This window comes from Ceratotherium simum, chromosome 17 (assembly GCF_057802395.1).
Source record: "Ceratotherium simum simum isolate JZ-2026a chromosome 17, ASM5780239v1, whole genome shotgun sequence".
NCBI classification, from domain to species: domain Eukaryota; kingdom Metazoa; phylum Chordata; class Mammalia; order Perissodactyla; family Rhinocerotidae; genus Ceratotherium; species Ceratotherium simum.
The window spans coordinates 38,815,911-38,835,117 of record NC_141916.1 but is presented as its reverse complement, the minus strand read 5'-3'; the positions used below and the strand labels follow the sequence as shown (position 1 = coordinate 38,835,117).

At 39.1% G+C, this 19,207-nt stretch overlaps 1 pseudogene; it reads right to left on the bottom strand.

Annotated features, from left to right (window-relative positions):
• Positions 1-4,290: 4,290 nt before the first annotated feature.
• On the bottom strand, positions 4,291-7,126 carry LOC147914778 (large ribosomal subunit protein eL29-like; annotated as a pseudogene).
• Between the last annotated feature and the right edge of the window lie 12,081 nt (positions 7,127-19,207).

Sequence of the window (19,207 nt, the reverse complement as noted above, 5' to 3'; positions counted from 1 at the left end):
CTTGTCTGGTTTTGGTATCAGGGTAATGTCAGCTTCGTAGAATGAGTTAGGGAGCTTCCCCCCTTCCTCAATTTTTTGGAAGAGTTTGAGAAGGATAGGTATTAAGTCTTCTTTGAATGTTTGGTAGAATTCACCAGGGAAGCCATCTGGTCCTGGACTTTTATTTTTGGGGAGGTGTGTGATTACTGTTTCGATCTCCTTACTGGTGATTGGTCTATTCAAATTCTCTACTTCTTCTTGATCCAGTTTTGGAAGGTTGTATGATTCTAAGAATTTATCGATTTCTTCCAGATTGTCGAATTGGTTGGCATATAGCTTTTCATAGTATTCTCTTATAATCTTTTGTATTTCTGAGGTGTCTGTTGTAACCTCTCCTCTTTCATTTCTGATTTTACTTATCTGTGCCTTCTTTCTTTTTTTCTTGGTGAGTCTAGCTAAAGGTTTGTCAATTTTGTTGATCTTTTTAAAGAACCAGCTCTGGGTTTTATTAATTTTTTCTATTGTTTTTTTGGTCTCTATTTCATTTATTTCTGCTCTGATTTTTATTATTTCCCTTCTTCTACTGATTTTGGGCTTGGTTTGTTCTTCTTTTTCCAGTTCCTTTAGGTGCATTGTTAGATTGTTTATTTGAGATTTTTCTTGTTTGTTGAGATAGGCCTGTATCGCTATAAACTTCCCTCTTAGAACCGCTTTTGCTGTATCCCATAAATTCTGGCATGTCGTATTTTCATTTTCATTTGTCTCCCGGTATTTTTTTATTTCTTCTTTGATTTCTTCATTAACCCAGTCGTTGTTCAGTAACATTTTGTTTAATCTCCACGTATTTTTGGCTTTTCTGATTTTCTTGCTATAGTTGATTTCTAGTTTCATACCGTTGTGGTCAGAAAAGATGCTTGGTATTATTTCAATCTTCTTAAATCTATGGAGACTTGTTTTGTGGCCAAATATGTGATCAATCCTGGAGAATGTTCCATGTGCATTTGAAAAGAACGTGTATTCTTCAGTTTTTGGATGGAATGCTCTGTATATATCTACTAGGTTGATCTGTTCTAGTGTGTCATTTAAGGCCAATGTTTCCTTATTGATCTTCTGTTTGGATGATCTATCCCTTGGTGTAAGTGGAGTGTTAAAGTCCCCTACTATTATTGTGTTACTGTCTATTTCTGTTTTTACGTCTGTTAATAATTGCTTTATATATTTAGGTGCACCTACATTGGGTGTGTAGATATTTACAAGTGTTATATCCTCTTGTTGGATTGTTCCCTTGATCATTATGTAATGCCCTTCTTTGTCTCTTTTTACAGTTTTTGTTTTAAAGTCTATTTTGTCTGATATGAGGACTGCTACCCCAGCTTTCTTTTCATTGCCATTTGCGTGGAGTATCTTTTTCCATCACTTCACTTTCAGTTTGTGAGTGTCTTTAGGTCTGAAGTGTGTCTCTTGTATGCAGCATATATATGGGTCTTGTTTTTTTATCCAGTCAGCCACCCTATGCCTTTTAATTGGAGCATTTAGTCCATTGACGTTTAAAGTAGCTATTGATAAGTATGAACTTACTGCCATTTTTTAACTTTTTTTTTCTCAGGGTTTTAGTAGTCCTTCTCTGTTCCTTTCTTCTTCTATACAGAATTGATGGTCACTTTAGTTTGACCTCTGTCTGAAAGCTGTACTCTTAACTCCCCTCCTCCCTCCTTTTATGTTTTTGATATCATATCTAACCTCTTTTTTGTGTATTTGTATCGGCTACGTTCTAATCATGGAAATAGATAATTTTTCCTATTTGTGGTCTTATCTTTTCCCCTTAAATCAGTCCATTTAACATTTCTTGTAGCACTGGTTTCTTGGTGACAAACTCCTTTAATTTTTGCTTATCTGGGAAAATTTTGATCTCTCCTTCCATTTTGAATGATAACTTTGCGGATTAGAGTATTCTTGGCTGTAAGTTTTTTCCTTTTAGCACTTTAAATATATCATGCCATTCTCTTCTAGCCTGTAAGGTTTCTGCTGAGAAGTCAGCTGATAGCCTTATGGGGTTTCCTTTGTATGTAACTTGACATTCTCTTGCGGCTTTTAGGATTCTCTCTTTATCTTTAATTCTGGACATTTTGATTATGATGTGTCTTGGTATGGGCCTCTTTGGGTTTATCTTGTTTGGGGCTCTCTGTGCTTCCTGTAACTGGATGTCTGTTTCCTTCCTTAGGTTAGGGAAGTTTTCATCTATTATTTCTTGAAATAGATTCTCTGCCCCCTTGTCTCGCTCTTCTCCTTCTGGGACACCTATAACACGGATGTTAGTGCACTTGATGTTGTCCCAGAGGTCCCTTAGACTGTCCTCATTCTTTTTAATTCTTTTCTCTTTTACCTCTTCACCTTGGGTAGTTTCTTCTAGTCTTTCATCCAGCTCACAGATCCGTTCTTCTGTATCCTCTACTCTGCTTTTGAGTCCCTCTAATGAATTTTTCATTTCCAGTATTGTATTCTTCATTTCTGATTGGTTCTTTTTTATATCTTCCATTTCTTTGTTGACATTCTCACTGAGTTCATCTATTCTTCTCCCCAGATAAGTGAGCATCCTTAACTCTCTTAGTTTGAACTCTCTGTCAGGTAGGTTGCTCATTTCTGTTTCACTTAGTTCCTTTTCTGGGGTTTTGTCCTGTTCCCTTACTTGGAATGTATTCTTTTGCCTCCTCATTTTGCCTCTTTCCCTGTGCTTGTGTCTATGTATTAGGTAGGTCAGCTACGTCTCCTGCTCTTGGATAGGTGACCTTATGTAAGTGATGGCTTAGGAGGCTTCCAGTGTGCTTCCCTCAGTTCTCAATGTTCCAGGGGTGACCCCTATGTGGGCTACGTGTATCCTTCTGTTGTGGCCTGTTTGCTCTCCTTGTAGGCGCCCAGGGAGGCTGAGTTATGCTCCTGGCCAGCTGTTGTAATGCTCAGCTGCTTGTAGTTGTTGTGGGCCCTTCAGTCTCTTTATCAGGTGTAGGGAGCCCCAGCACAGTTGGCTGCAAGTTCTAATACCACATTTGTGTTGCAGTATTTCTTTTAAGTGAGTAGGCCCCCAGCGTGGCAGGTTGTTAGGCTCAGGGCCTTACAATTGCTGTAAGCCTCTAGCCTATTAGGTCTCTTGTCAGCTCTCTGAGGATTGCAGCTGGGTGGGGCTGGCCTCAGGCACAGGAGCACCCAATTGTTTCAGGCTTTGCAAGGTGGGGCAAACCTCCTATGTGGGTCTTTGAGAAGCACAAGTCTTCTGCAGCTGACAAACCCTGCCGCCCACAGGTCCACACACAGTCAACACAATCCTGCCCCGTGTGAGTGCCCCGACCTCCCCAAGCGGACCCACTCTCTCCACGGCGGGAGCCCCACACACTGTGCCACTGCCCCACACTCTCCACCAGCTCCTTGTGCACACCCTGCCCCGCTCAAGTCGGCTCAGTTGCCAGACTGCAGAGAATCCAGTCACCAATCTATGCAGGCCCACAAATTGCCTGAGGGCTTGTTGTTGGGTGGGGCCAGTCTCTAGGGTGGGCTGCCTGCCCTGGCTGAGCTGGATTAAATGGGTGCTCTGGCAGGTGGGGCAGACCCTGGGCTAGCAGACCTCAGGGAGAACTCCAATGACGTCTGTGTCAGCACGCCCACACCGGGCCACAACAATGGCCGCCGCCAATGTCCCAGTCCCTGGAGAGGTCTCACCCCTCACCGAGATGCACTCAGGGCCTATTAGGTGAGTCTCTTTTCACCACAGCACTGTGCACCTTTCTTTCTGGTGATTTTAGGATGCTTTCTGAAACAGGTGAGTTTGTGCGAGGGCCCTTTAAGAGCCAGTTTTAGCTTCTTTGTGAACTGGGTTTTCTGGGGGTACTCCCCAGTGTTTTAGTAGCAGGCACAGTCAGATATTATGCCGCTGGTCTAGATTGTGCTGGGTCCACAAAATGCCCACAGCGGGGGTGCTCCCGGCTCAGGGCCCCACGCCTCCAGGGAGGCTGCGTACCTGTGCGCTGCTCCCGGCGGCCGTGAAGCTGGCGGCTTGTGAAGGTGGCGTTTTTCCTCTCCGGAAGGGAGTCTCTGCCTCTTCCACCTCAGTTAGGATTGTCCGTTGTTGCAGGAGTTCCTCTTATGCAGTTTTCAGTTCTGTCTCAGGGGTACTTTTTCCACGAGTAGTTGTTAATTGGCTGTGTCCACGGGAGGAGGTGAGTTCCGAGTCTGCTTACGCCGCCATCTTCAGAACACTTTTTTCTACTTTTATTTTAAATAGTCAATGTTTTTTAAAAGAGTTTTGAAGAAAATTATTTTCTATTTATCCAGATATTTGCCATTTCTGATGCCCTTTGTTCTTTTGTCTAGGTCTAGATTTCCATCTGGTATTATTTTCCTCCTTCCCGAAGAAATTCTTTCTTTTTTTTCCCCCTGCCTCAGTTTTATTTGTACAAATAGTACAGGAGGACACCAGCCCCATGCAGACAGCAGCTCAAGGGTCATACCAGTCCTTCCATCCTCCCATAGGCAGATACCAGCCTCTACTCTGGAGGTTGCACAAGGGCCTGGGCACCTTTGAGAGCCTGAGCTGGAGCTGGAGCCGCAGCTGTGGCCTTTGATGGGCAGAGCCTGAGATCCTTGGTGATGCGGTATGAGAGTGGAGCATGTATCCCAACTGGGGCTGAGCAAGGTAGGCAAGGCCATTGAGCTTGAAGCTGACACCATTTAGGATCCTGGCCTTCTCCTCCTTGGGCTTTAGGAGGGCCTCCATAACCTCAGCACACACATTCACGGCCTTGGCATTGTGGGCCTGCATCCTCGCCAGGTCCTACTTATGCCTCTTGGCAAAGCCCATGTTCCTCAGGATCTTGCGGTCCACCCCCGTAAGAGATGCATCCCTTTGTGACTGAGGTCTCCTGATGCTGTTTTTGTGTCACTTTTGGGACGGGTTGTGTGTGGTGTGATTCTTGCAGTTGGCCGCGTCTGCACCGAAGCCTGCCTGGCTCCTGAAGTGCCTGCGACTGGAAGAGAAAAAGCAAGAAATTCCTTTAACATTTATTTTAGTGCAAGTCTGCTGCTGATCAATTCTTTCATCTTTGGTTTGTCTAAAAAGTCTTTATTTTGCCTTCTTCTTGAAAGATATTTTTATTAGGTCAAGATTTCCAGTATGACAGTGTTTTTATTTCCGTGCTTTAAAGATGTTGCTCTCTTCTTGCTTGCATTATTTTCAACAAGTAATCTGCTGTCGTTCTTCTTGTTGCTTTTCTGTACATACCGTATCTTTTTTGTATTGGTTTCTTTGTATATTTTCTTTTTACCACTTTGTAAGTTATTTGATTATACTGTGTCTTGATGCATGTTCCTTCATGTTCTTTCTGCTTGGCGTTCAGTGAACACTTTGGATCTGCAGTTTAAAATTTTCATATAATTCAGAAAACATTCAACCATTACTTTTGCAAATTTTTTTATTATTCCCTTGGGGACTCCAATTACATGTATATTAGACTGCTTGAAGTTGCTCCGCAGCTGACTGCTGATCTGTTCATTTAAAAAAATATTTCTTTCTGAGTTTCATTTTAGATAGCTTCTATTTCTATGCCTTCAAGTTCACTATCTTTTTTTCTGCAATAAACAGCAAGCATTTCATCCTAGTCAGTGTATTTTTCATCTCATACTTTGTAGGTTTCATTTTTATTTATTTATTTGCAGATTTTTATCTTTTTTAAGTTTTCTTTTTTTTGCTGGGAAAGAGTCACCCTGAGCTAACATCTGTTGCCAATCTTCATCTTATTTTTTCCTCCCCACTACATAGTTGTATCTTCTAGTTGTGAGTCCTTCTAGTTCTTCTATATGAGCTGCTGCCACAGCATGGCAACTGACAGACTGTGGTTCTATGCCCAGGAACTGAACCTGGGTCACCGAAGCAGAGCGCACCAAAATTTAACCATTAGGGCATCAGGGCTGGCTCTAGTTTTCATTTTTATAAGTTTGATTTTCATGTTTTCTATATCTCTATGTAACATATTTGATCTTTCTTCTATCTTTCTAAACCTGTGGCATACAGTTATGCCCTGTTTAAAGTTTTATCATCTATGTCATTTTTAGGCTTATTTCAATTCATTGATTTTTATCATTATTGTGGGTCAATTTTTTTTTTTTTTTCTTCTTTGCACGCCTGGTAATTTTTACTTGGATGTTAGACACCGAGAATTTCATCTTCTTGATTTCTGTATTCCTATAATATTCTTGCCCTTTGTTCTGGGATGCAGTTAAGCTACTTGGAAACAGTTTGATCCCCTCTGGTCTTCCTCTTGAGCTTCTTTAGGTGGGAACAAAGCTGCATTTAATCTAGAGCTAATTTTGACCTATTACTGAAGGAAAAATCTTCCTGAAGCCTCTCTCTGATTCCTCTGAATTACAGGCATACCTCATTTTATTGCGCTTCACTTTATTGTGCTTCACAGGTATTGCATTTTTCACACGACCCTCCACCGGCAAAAAGATTACGACTTGCTGAAGGCTCAGATGATGGTGAGCATTTTATAGCTATAAAGTATTTTTTAATTAAGATAAGTACATTGTTTTTAGACATAACGCTATTGCGCACTTAATGGACTACAGTATAGTGTAAACATAACTTTTATATGCACTGAGAAACCAAAAAATTCGTATGACTCGATTCATTGCAAAATTCACTTTATTGCAGTGATCTAGAACCAAACGCACAATATCTCCGAGGTATGCCTGTGTGAGTTTTTCCATTCTAGCTGGTGGGAACAGGGACTAGTTCCAGTTCTCAGCTCCCAGGATTGTTTCCTTTAATTCTGTCAGGTGGTTCTTTCCCCAGTCTTGGGTAGTTAGCTCATAAACACATTCTGATCAGTACTCAGCTGAAGTCATGAGGAGAATCCTCTCCAGATATCCTAAAGTCCTTTTTTTGTGCAGCTCTCTCATCTGCAGTACTCTGCCCAGGGAACTCAAGCTGTCTTGGCCTCCCTTGACTCTCAGCAAGGTCTCCTCAACTCAGGCAAACAACCAAGTTTTCCTCACATTCCCTTTCTCTGTGTCGTGGCCTGGAAATTCTCTTAAGGAAGTATACTGAAACAACCGTAGGGCTCACCTCATTTGTTTCTCACCTTTCAGGGATCTCCATCCTTTGTCCGTAACGTTCAATGGAATAAAAACCACCGCTTTATATATTTTGTCTGGTTTTTCAGCTGTTTCTAGCAGGGGGGTAAATTTGGTTCCTGCTCCTCCATCTTGGACAGAAGTGAAAAGCTCCCTCAGTAATATTTTTGAAAAGAAAAATATTTTTTCTTTCTAGGAAAAATATCCCTAATCCTTTTAGTTCATTTTCCTCTCTCTCTTCAATTACTTTAAATGCACTCTGGGCTACAAGGGAAGTGGTATGATCATTTTGTGATGGATGTAAATGTGCTGCTTTTAGCAATATTTTCTTTCATTCTTTTGCCTTATATAATGCTGAGATAAAAGATAAAGTGGGGATTGATGGTTTGGTTTGAAGGACTAGATATTATCCAGGTACCTAAGTACCTAAGTCTAGATGGTTTTCAATAAGAATTAGACAAAGGATACCTCCCCTTTTAGGTACCATCTTCTATTATACTTGTATGAATAAAATTTTCTCTTTCTAAGATTTCAAGGATGAACATTTCTTTTTTTTTTTTTAATTTTTTGTTTATTGCAGTAACATTGGTTTATAACATTGTAAAAATTTCAGGTGTACATCATTGTACTTCTATTTCTGCATAGATTACATCATGTTCACCACCAAAATACTAATTACAACCCATCACCACACACATGTACCCAATTATCCCTTTCACCCTCCTCCCTCCCCCCTTCCCCTCTGGTAACCACCAATCCAATCTCTGTCCCTATGTGTTTGTTTATTGTTGTTATTATCTACTACTTAATGAAGGAAATCATACGGTATTTGACCTTCTCCCTCTGACTTATTTCACTTTGCATCATGCCCTCAATGTCCAGGATGAACATTTCTTTATTTTAAATCAATATTTTAATTCACACTAGTCAGTTCACTAGTCTGGTGGCAATTTTAGTAGATGTTTTTGAAAGTGCTTTGGAGACATCACAGGAGATATTTTTCTACTTAATTTTTTGGACATTTAAAAAAATCCATTCTGAGTATACATTTTGAAATATTTCCTTTTTTTTTTTTTTAAATCAAAGTATTCTCCCTTGTTGGATGGCAAACCACTATGGTTTGGATTCTCAATCAATAACTGAGAGAAAAAGCCATTATTATTATTATTATACTGATGTCATTCTAATATTTATTAGCACTCTATAGGTTTCAAAGTTTAAAAAAATGAATTATTTCTTCTAATTTCTACAGTAACCCTGGCAGTATATATTGTTATTCACATCGTTGGGCCAGGAAGCTGTGAATGAGAGATCAGATGATTTGCCCAAGGTTAAACAATTATTTTGTTGAGGAATCAAGAGCAGGGCTGAGTTATTTTGATTTGAAATTCATTGCTCTTTTTCCTACCTGTGTCCCGTGACTTTAACTTGAAAACGGAAATCATCTTGAGAATCAACATAGATATGTCAAATAAGTCATATTTGGGGCCCAGTCTTTTTCAAGGGGCTCATTTAAACAGATTTAGTGCTTTATTAATTGAATTTTAAATAGATATCACTTTTAAAAGACTGCAAAATTGCTTAAGAGGGATAGGTGAAAGTAAATACTTATCTCTGTTCTCCCTGCGCACGCTGATTTGCAGAACTGTTAAGGTGATCACCTCTGGAAACCAATTAAAGACCTGCACACCAGATGTTAGTTCATTAAAATTCTTCCCCTTTATTAATCTTTGGGCTTCTTGGTATTCAATGAATATTATACTACTAACTGGTGTGGGAAGAAGTGTCAGAATTGTAATATATTCAGCTTGGAAATAATAAATTCAGCCAATCAGTGGGATGATCTGGCATATCTCCTTTAAGTTCTTTTCAAAAGTCTAGTGCAAGGATAACTGGCTTGAAATCCCTCTCTGTTCAGTGCTACACAGATACACGTGTGTTTATTTGTTGAGCATCTAGTGTTTTAGGTGCTAGGAATATGGCAGCAAATCAAACACAGCTCCTGTCCTCACTGCACTTACACACTAGTTGGGGAGATAGTTGATGAAGACAACAACAAATAGATATTTGATTTTGTGACTGGTAATAATAAGTGCTACGAAGGAAAATAAAGCTGGGTAAGGGGATGCAGAGTGATGGGGGGAATTTTTTTTTAAAAATGAGAGAATCAGGCATGTGATCAATTGGGGAAAGAGTATCCCAGGCAGGGAAAACTGCAAGCTTAAAGGCTTTGGTGGAGGGGTTGGAGGAGGATGTTTGGCCTATTGGGCAAACAGCCAGGACTAGCGTGACTGAACAAAGTGATGCAAAATTTTAGAAAGAGTGAACTGGATTTACATACAATACATACGTAAATATATTTACATAAATTATGGTTTTAATCTTAAAACCATGTAAAATATCTCTCCTGCCAGAAAATGGGCTCTTTGAGAGTTGATACTATTTTACTACCTACTGATTATCCAAGAAATAAGAATTAAAATAAAAATGCTGTTTTTTAACCTATATAAAGGCAAAGATTAAAATAAAGAAGATGTGAGGAAAGGTCACTCATTCAATGAAACATACACGCACAACGTTTCTGGAGCAGTTTGGTAATAGCTAGCAAAAATCTTAATTTTTTTTGCATATTCTTTAACTCTGCAAATATACTTCTATAAATGTATTTTAGGGAAATAATCAAGATTTTTTTTTTGCCAAAAATCTGGCTATAAGGATAGTAATAGTAGCCTTGTTTTAATAGTAAAATCTGGAATCCACCAAAATGTCCCCTAAGTAGGAAATTGGATGAAGAACATTTCTACAATGGAACACTATGCAGTCATTAAAAAAGATTTTATAGAAGACAGTTTATAACAATATTGAAATATGTTAATGGTGTATTGCTAAAGGAAGAAAGCAGGTTACAAAATGTGCTTACCGTGTTCATACATTTAATAACCAATAACATTCTTATGAATTTATATGCTTAGAGAAAATATGGGAAGGACATACACCAAAAATGTTAACAGTAACTATCCCAAGGAGTTGAAATTATAGTGATTTTATTTGCTTCCTTGTACTTGTCAGTATTTCTAAATTTTTTACAATGAACATGTATGGATTTTGCAATACGAAAAACAAGCAATACATGTTATTGAAATTCAAAAACTGTACTGTAACTATGTTAAATACTTCCTTACAAAAAAATCATTATTTTTTTTTTTTTAAAGATTTTTTTATTTTTATTTTATTTATTTTTCCCCCCAAAGCCCCAGTAGATAGTTGTATGTCACAGCTGCACATCCTTCTAGTTGCTGTATGTGGGACGCGGCCTCAGCATGGCCGGAGAAACAGTGCGTCGGTGCACGCCCAGGATCCAAACCCGGGCCGCCAGCAGCGGAGCGCGCGCACTTAACCTCCAAGCCACGGGGCCGGCCCCACAAAAAAATCATTATTAAGCACAATTATTTTTTTCTTCTATGGAAGGTAAGTATACATCTTAGGGACCTATCGTTTGATTTAAATACACTAAAATGATAATAATTCAATCCTTTGGGGGGGAAAGAGAAAAATAGAAACAAATATATCTTATCTTCTGTAATATATTCCCTTCCCCTAACACACTCTCCCAGTAACGACACTGACCTCACCATTCTTTTACTGGGAGGGCCTTTTTGCATATTATCTCCCTGACAAACCCTATTGGCTCTTTCCTTGAAGAATCAATTTATTTTACATCCTTGAATAAAGTTCATTGGTTTCTTTAGACTTTTTCTGCTCCTTTCTGTGTGGATGCACTGCATGGTGTGGATGACCACTACTCTGCCCTAATGTATCTTAGAGTTAACGTATTCGTCTCTCCTCCCAGATTGTGTGCTCACCCCCGGCAGGGACTTTGGATTACTCATGTCTGCAACCTGTACCTGCCACTGTGCCCGGCATTCTGTAGGGCTCAGTAAATGTTACATAAAGTAGGTTCTGAAGTAGATTACTTAATTTACAGTTATTACAACCAGTGGATTCTTTTTCAATTAGCTCTGTGATAGCCAGTTTTATATGTTAACTTGGCTAGACTATAGTACCCAGTTATTCAATCAAATATTAATCTAGGTGTTGCAGTGAAGGTATCTTGTAGATGTGATTAAAGTCTATAATTAGTTGACTTTATGTAAAGGAGATTATCTTAGATAATCCGAGTGGGCCTGATCCAATCACATAAATGGCTTTAAGAACAGAGCTGAGGTTTTCCTGAGGAAGAAGAAATTCTGCCTGTGAACTGTCTGAGAGTTTCCAACCTGCCCTTCCTGCCCTACAGATTTTGGACCTGCCTAGCCAGTCCCCACAATCATGAGCCTATTCCTTGCAATAAATCTCTTAGTACACATGCACACACACAGGTATATCAGTCAGGGTACACCAGAGAAGCAGAATCTATAGGATATATATTCTAGGGACATGAAGATAGTTAGATATCCTTGCAGGCTGAGGGTTTATAATCTAGTAGGGGAAGTATAATATAGACAATTATTCACATAAGGCAGATTGTGGTAAATGTATAATTTATTAGAGATAAATATAAATAGGATCCAGCAAGGGAGTAGGGCAAAGACAATGTCTTAACTGTTGAAGTGTCCCAAGGCTTAGGCCTTGGTGGTCTTCCATTCGCTATCTGCACTCACTTCCTTGGTGGTCTCCTCTAGTCCCATAACTTTAAATATCACTATACGCTAACTACTAACATATTTATATTTCTGTTCTCTCTCCTGAAATCTAGATCACTGTATTCAATGGCTTACTTAACATTTCCACTTGGATGTTTAATAGACCGCTCAAACTCAATATATTCAAAATTGAACTCCTAGCCCCCACTCCCACCCACACCCTAGAAACCTGTACCCCCTGCACTCTTGCCTGTCTCAGGCGATGGCCACCTCAGTCCTTTGATACACTCAGCTCCAAAACTTTGGAGTCATTCTAGACTACTTCTGTTTTCTTCACATTCCACATCACGTCACTAAATTCTGTTGGGTCTCCCTTAAAGTAGAATAGGAGCTCTTTTCACCACTGCCATTGTACTTGTCCAAGCCACCTTAACACTATCATCTCTTGCCTGGATCATTTTAATAGCCTCCTAGCTGGTCTCGTCATTGCTTCTCTTGCCCTTGATCCTATAACACAGCATCCAGAGTGATCCTTTGAAAACTGTAAATTAGATCACATCATTCTTTTGCTCAAAACCTTGCAATAGCCCCACATTTTACTCAGAATAAAAGCCAAAGTGCTTCAAGTGGTCTACATGGTCCTGTTACCTCTCTGTTCTCATCTCTTCCTACTCTTCCAATGACTTGTGCTGCTCCAGCCACCAATCTTCTTTGGGTTCCTTGAGGAAGGAACATGCTCTGTCTTTAGGGCCTTGCCACTGGCTGCTCCTTCTACCTGGATCTCTTTTCCTCCAAACATCTTCATAGCTCCCTTCCTCATCTCCTGATGTCTTTGCTCCAATGCCATTCTCTCAAAGAAAACTACCCTGGCTGCCCTTTTTAAAACACAACCATTCTGCCTTCCTCACTATCAATCCCCCTTATTCTCTTCTAATTTTTCCATCACATTTATCATTGTCTAACATGCAAGATAATTTACTTGATTATTATTTTTATTGTATTTCATCTGTCTTCTCCACCTCATACACTACCTCTGACTAGAATGTAAACTCTCTGAGGTCAGAGATCTTTATGTATATATATTTTTCTCTTGTTAAGCAGGTGCCAATATCAGTATCTGGTGCTGGAGAAAGAATGAATGCAGAGAAAGTCTCCCTGACTGAAGGGATCTGGAAAGGCCTCATGGAGAATCAAGAGTTTCACTACCATTAGCCTTGAAGGTTATGGCGGTGCAAGGTCATAACTAGTCAAATTTGTGGTACATGATGTATTAGTTTGCTAGGGCTGTCATAACAAAGTACCATAGACTGGATGGTTAAACAACAGAAACTTATTTTCTTAAAATTCTGGAGGCTAGAAGTTCAAGATCAAGGTGTCAGTAAGGTTGGTTCTGAGGTGTCACTCCTTGACTTATAGATGGCCTTCTTCTCCCTGTGTACTCACATGGTCTTCCCTCTGTATATCTGTGTTCTAATCTCCTCTTCTTATAAGGGCACTAGTCATATTGAATTGAGGCCCATCCTAATGACTTCATGTTCACTTAATTACCAGTTTAAAGACTCTTTCTCCAAATATAGTCACATTCTGAGGTCCAGGGGGTGAGGGCTTCAATAGATAAATTCTGGGAGGGCGTAATTCAGCCCATAACACATAGTATGTCACTGTGGCTGTGGTTGTTCTGACTCAGCCACTCTAACCCAGGGATTTTTTTTCTTGATATGAACACTTTGATATGATATTTGACTTTGCCTAAAAAAACACAACAAAACAAAACAAACTATAAAAATTTCAACTTTTAAAAAGTTTTCAAGCAACAAGCAAATGTCCATCAATGGTAAATGGATAAACACAAAGTGGTATATAAATACAATAAAATATTGTTCAGCCATAAATAGGAGTGAAATTCTGACACATGCTATAACATGGGTGAACCTTAAAAACATTATGCCAAGGTGAAATAAGCCAGATACAAAAGGACAAAGATTGCATGATTCCACTTATATGAGGTACCTAGCGTGGGTAAATTCATAGAGACAGAAAGTAGAATGGTGGTTAGTAGGAGCTGGGGGAGGAGGCATGGGGAGTTATTGTTTAATGGGTACAGTTTAGTTTTTGTGTGTGTGTGTGTGAGGAAGATTAGCCCTGAGCTAACATCTGTTGCCAATCCTCCTCTTTTTGCAAAGGAAGGTTGGCCCTGGGCTAACATGCCCATCTTCCTCTACTCTATATGTGGGATGCCTACCACAGCATGGCTTGATAAGCAGTGTGTAGGTCTGTGCCTGGGATCCAAACCTGTGAACCCTGGGTCACCAAAGCGGAGCACACAAACTTAACCACTATGCCACCAGGCCCGCCCCAGGGTACAGTTTCTTAAAAATCTTTTTTTCATTTGTAAAATGTTTTTTATAGCTTTATTGAGATGTAATTGACAAATAAAAATTGTATAGATTTAATTGTGTACGTTATGTGTACAACATGATGATTTGATATGCAGATATATTATGAAATGATTATCGCAATCAACTTGATTAACACATATCCATCACCTTATGTAGTTACCATTTTTTTTGTATGTGGTGAGAACACTTAAGATTTACTCTCTTAGCCAATTTCAAGTGTACATAACAGTATTATTAACTATGGGCACCCTGCTGTACATTAGATCTCCAGAACTTATTCATCTTATAACTGAAAGTTGTACCTTTTGACCAACATCCCCTCATTTCCCTCACCACCCAGACCCTGGCAACCACTGTTCTGCTCTCTGTTTCTATGAGTTCAATGTTTTTAGATTCCATGTAAAAGTGAGATTTGTATATTATTTGCTTTTCTCTGTCTGGCTTATTTAACTTAGCATAATGCCTTCCAAGTTTATCTATGGTGTTGCAAATGGCAGGATTTCCTTCTTTTTTATGGTTGAATAATATTCCATGGTATTTATATATCACAGCTTCTTTATCCATTCATCCATTGATGGGCACTTAGGTTGTTACCGTGTCTTGGCTATTGTGAATAATGCTGCAAGGGTGTACAGATTTTCTGTTTGGGATGCTGAAAAATTCTGGAAACAGACAGTGGTGATGATTATACAATATTGTGAATGTACTTAATGTCACTGAATTGTATAGTTAAAAATGGTTAAAATGGTTAAAAAAAAAGTTACCAAGTAATACGTAAAGAGACACCTCATTCTTAAGTCTCGCTCTGAGGTGTAGGGTGTGAATACAGTGAGGGTGAGTCTTAGAGATGGGACAAGGAATGTGGTGAGTAGGCCAGGGCTTCCGCATCAGAAGGTGTTCAAAATGCACGTGACATGTACATTTCAGCAAGGGCCAGTGGTCCTTATAAGCTAAATGGCTGACAGTTTCAGAGAATTCATTTGTATCTTAAGTGGTCTTTACTTCAAATTCTCAGATTAATCCTTTAAAGTTTAAGATGCTGATGATAGACTCTTTGAGGCACAGTGTGATTACTTTTCCTCAGTTCCTGACTATGCAGAAAAGTCTTTTTTAAGTTTCTGACACATTTTTTTTTTAGTGGTCCTAGTATTTTATATGTTATATTTAATATAAGAAAACTTTTTTATAGGGGTGCTTATGTGTAAGGGGGTTGCTATCTGAAAGGCTAACCTAGTTATAAAAAACTTTAAAAACCTGTCTTTAAAATAAAATTATTATGAACATAATACATTAGAAGTCCTCCTATCTGACATTCCTGGGATTTGTAGTTGGTTGATGAATTGAGAAATGTGGTGAAAGCCAGGAGCATAAAAGAGATACCTGCATATCCTAAACATTTTATTGTAACTGAAAAACATCTAAATGTACATTCATGCACCAATGGCGGCAAGGATCTCCATTGAACGTGGATTTGCTGATTGGAGTTCTGCTTGGCGTTTCTTCCCTAAAGCATACCTGTAATTCCAAAATGCAGTTTCAGTTTATTTAAATTAGAGAGCGAAATTAGAGACTTTTATGAGCCAATACGGAAAACTTCTAAATTTTTTATAACTACACTCCACCATCCCACAATCTTTTGCACTTGTTTCTTTTCACCTAATTTTACTGTTTCTCTTTTTCGTAATTTGCTTTTATGAAGTCTTTCCAAACACTCAACTTAGTTTTCATTGAAACGATTCTCTTTCTTTTCACACTTATATTTAAAATGGTTTATTTTTTTTTATTAACTTATATAATTAAAATAAATACAACTGACATAACGGTTGGGGAACTAATGCAGCTGGCTCTTGGTGAGCACAAGGCAAGCCCACTGATCTGAGCATTCAGTGTGCTGTGGGCGTCAACTGGTAAGGTTTACAGAGGGAATGGAGAAGTTGCACTCATTGGACCATTTTGCTGAATGGAGGTTGGTTAAGAGAGTTTGTAGTATATGTCATCCTGAAATCCACACAACACTGAAATGAACAAAGTACAAAGTCCTCTATAATAGATGGGTTGGGGACAGAGTACGGGATGCATATTATCTGGTATTAAGAGCTGTGCTTGGAGAGTTTTTGATAGTTTGCTTCAAAATGGCTGATGGGACAACATATACTCAAACATCTGAGTCTAAATGCTACGTCAAATTGTTTTGATTTAGAAAATAGTCCCAAAGCAAAGTCTAGTGTGGCTCAGGGAAAATGAATTTGCTTAGATAAGACTGAGGTTCTTCAGAAGAGAAGTGTGGATAGAGGGAGGATTTGTGTGTGTATATGTGGGGTTTTTTTCCTTTAAGGTGAACAAGAATTTATCAAGCATGGAAGGCAGTTGCCTTTGACAACATAAATGCTATAGTTCTGTATGTTGCCCTAGAGACTTCTAAGGCTGCGAGGTAGAATTTGGGTTACAGAATCAGGCTTATGCCTCAGAGATGCTGTCCTGGACCTCCAACTTCTCAATTTTTTTTACTCTTTGGCTACCTGCCATTTAGCCTTGGCAAGAATTATTTCCAAGCATTTGATTGGCTGCATTAGCTTCGTCAAGCTGATGAAGGAGTAATTTTTAGCACCAGCTAGCAAAACAACCTTCTTCCCCCAACTCTCTGCCCAGTATCAGCAGCTCAAGGAGAGCCATATGGGATCAAAGTTCTGAGCCTGGAGTGGAGACAACTACCTCATTGCTGTTGCTTCCTAGGGCTCAGCACCTCTGTAGGGTTTCTTTAAGTGCTTTGTGAGGATATTTAAAGAGCTGAGGGCTTGACAGAATCATCTCTCTCAAAATTTTTTTTTTTTTTTGTGAGGAAGATCAGCCCTGAGCTAACATCCATGCCAATCCTCTTCTTTTTTGTGCTGAGGAACACTGGCTCTGAGCTAACATCTATTGCCATTCCTCCTCCTTTTTTTTTTTTTTCCCGAAAGACCCCGTAGATAGTTGCATGTCATAGCTGCACATCCTTCTAGTTGCTGTATGTGGGACAGGGCCTCAGCATGGCTGGAGACGCGGTGCGTCGGTGCGCGCCCGGGATCCGAACCCCGGCCGCCAGCAGTGGAGCACGCGCACTTAACCGCTAAGCCACGGGGCCAGCCCACTCTCAAAATTTGACATAAAGGTAGGATCTAGGATTTAAATATCATGATTATCTGTGGTTCCAGGACAGGAATCCACACAGTGAAACAGTTTTTGCCCCCTAATCCAGCTCTCATTTTTAGCACTTAGCAAAAAAGGACATTCTAAACTCTTAGTAAAAGACAGGGAGAAAATGGTTCCTCATAAACCTTCCTTGCTCTCTGTGCCTGTGGTCATATAATCACAATGAGAAGTATTCATGGTTTCAGAGCTTCATCTCCCCCCCACTTTATGAACCTTCAAATGAATACAGACTTCTTATAAAGCAAATGTGGTTTTCTACTGTTCTGTGTAAGATCATAGAGGCTTTATACCAACACATAAAAACATGTTTCACTTTCACCCAATATTTTGTTCAATAGAAACAGTCCTAAAGAAACACATGGACATGTATGCTCACAGATTTACAAATCAAGAAGAAAATATGTCACCAATCACTGACTCTCATTTATGGACATATTGTTATTTGGCAAGCAGCAGGTCATCAAAGCTACAGCATCTACTCAGTCAAAGCCTTGGTGTACCACAAATTCTCCAGTTAACAATTAATTCCAATTTGACCTACACTCACTTTGCTCATTATTTGCATCTTAATTGATACTGAGCAGATAAAAACCTCTAATCTCCAACTAGAAAGATTATCTCAAAATGGATGAGTTTACCAGAACTTTAAAATAACTGGGGGCTTTTCCCAGCTAGCACCAATCCCAAGCTTCAGGATTGGCCAAATCTTGATGATTGTCTGTCTATACTTGCCAGGAGGTCACGTGGAAGATGGCACACATAGATATACGGTACAAGTCATCTCGAGAAAGCCAGTTGGGCCTAAGACTTGCCAACTGTACAACATCCAACAGAAGAAGCAACATAATTGCTTAAGGCTAAGGTCCAATATCTATTTTCCTGTTCTTTAGTTTATCATTTCTTTCTTCTAAATTTTTGAGATGAACTATTCAAGAAGGATGGATATGTCTAAATTAATGAAAAGGTTGGGAATGTTGAATGTTTTAAAGAAAGCAACATTTTAAGTCATTGTGGTTAGAATAAAAGTATAGTGAGTTTTGTAGATGATAATATTCATAGAGGAAGTTTCTGAAACCAAAAGAAATTTTAAACTTTCAAGCAAATCAACTATTTTAAGTTGGGGTAAAAAATTCAAATGCCTTTGGGGCCAAGCAAGTATTATAACTGAGCAAATCTGACTAGAAGTCAAGTCATAGGAAGTGGTAGGGACTATGGAAAACTAGAGAATGGCTGCTCTGTGGGGAAGGATCAATGGCTACAACCCAGTAACCTCTGATTTTTGCTAGAACAGAATGTAGGCCTAGTGTTGTCCAATCTTATGATTTTTAAAAGGAAATGGATATTCTAAAAAGAAATCTGTATTTTCATGTAAAATCCTCTGACATATAAATATTGGCAACCAAATCAAAATATTAAAAGAACATTGTAAGACAAACAAAACATATCTGTGAACTAAATTTGGTCCAGTGACCAAAGCTTGTGACCTGATCTATGCTTTACCAAGTTTTAGGATAACATTCATGATCATTAATCTAGTGATATATAATCTTCTTAACCTTTTTTCTCTTTAGCATAAAAATTAATACAAAGCTTTTATTTGCACACTCTCTCTGCATCCAGTCTTTGTAAATTGTCTTTCATACTGCTTCCAGAATTATAACAAAGATCTTAACTATGTCACCCCTTCAATTCTAAAGCCTATGATAACTCCTCAGTGTCTGTAAGATATTTTCCAAACACACAATTGCTTTTTCAGTCTGGTCCTAGCCTACCTTTCTGAATTTATCTCTAGCCACTCCTGCCCCACATCTGATGTTCTCGTCATACTGGATTACTCATCATTCTCCAAACTGGTATGCATTACCCATTTACATG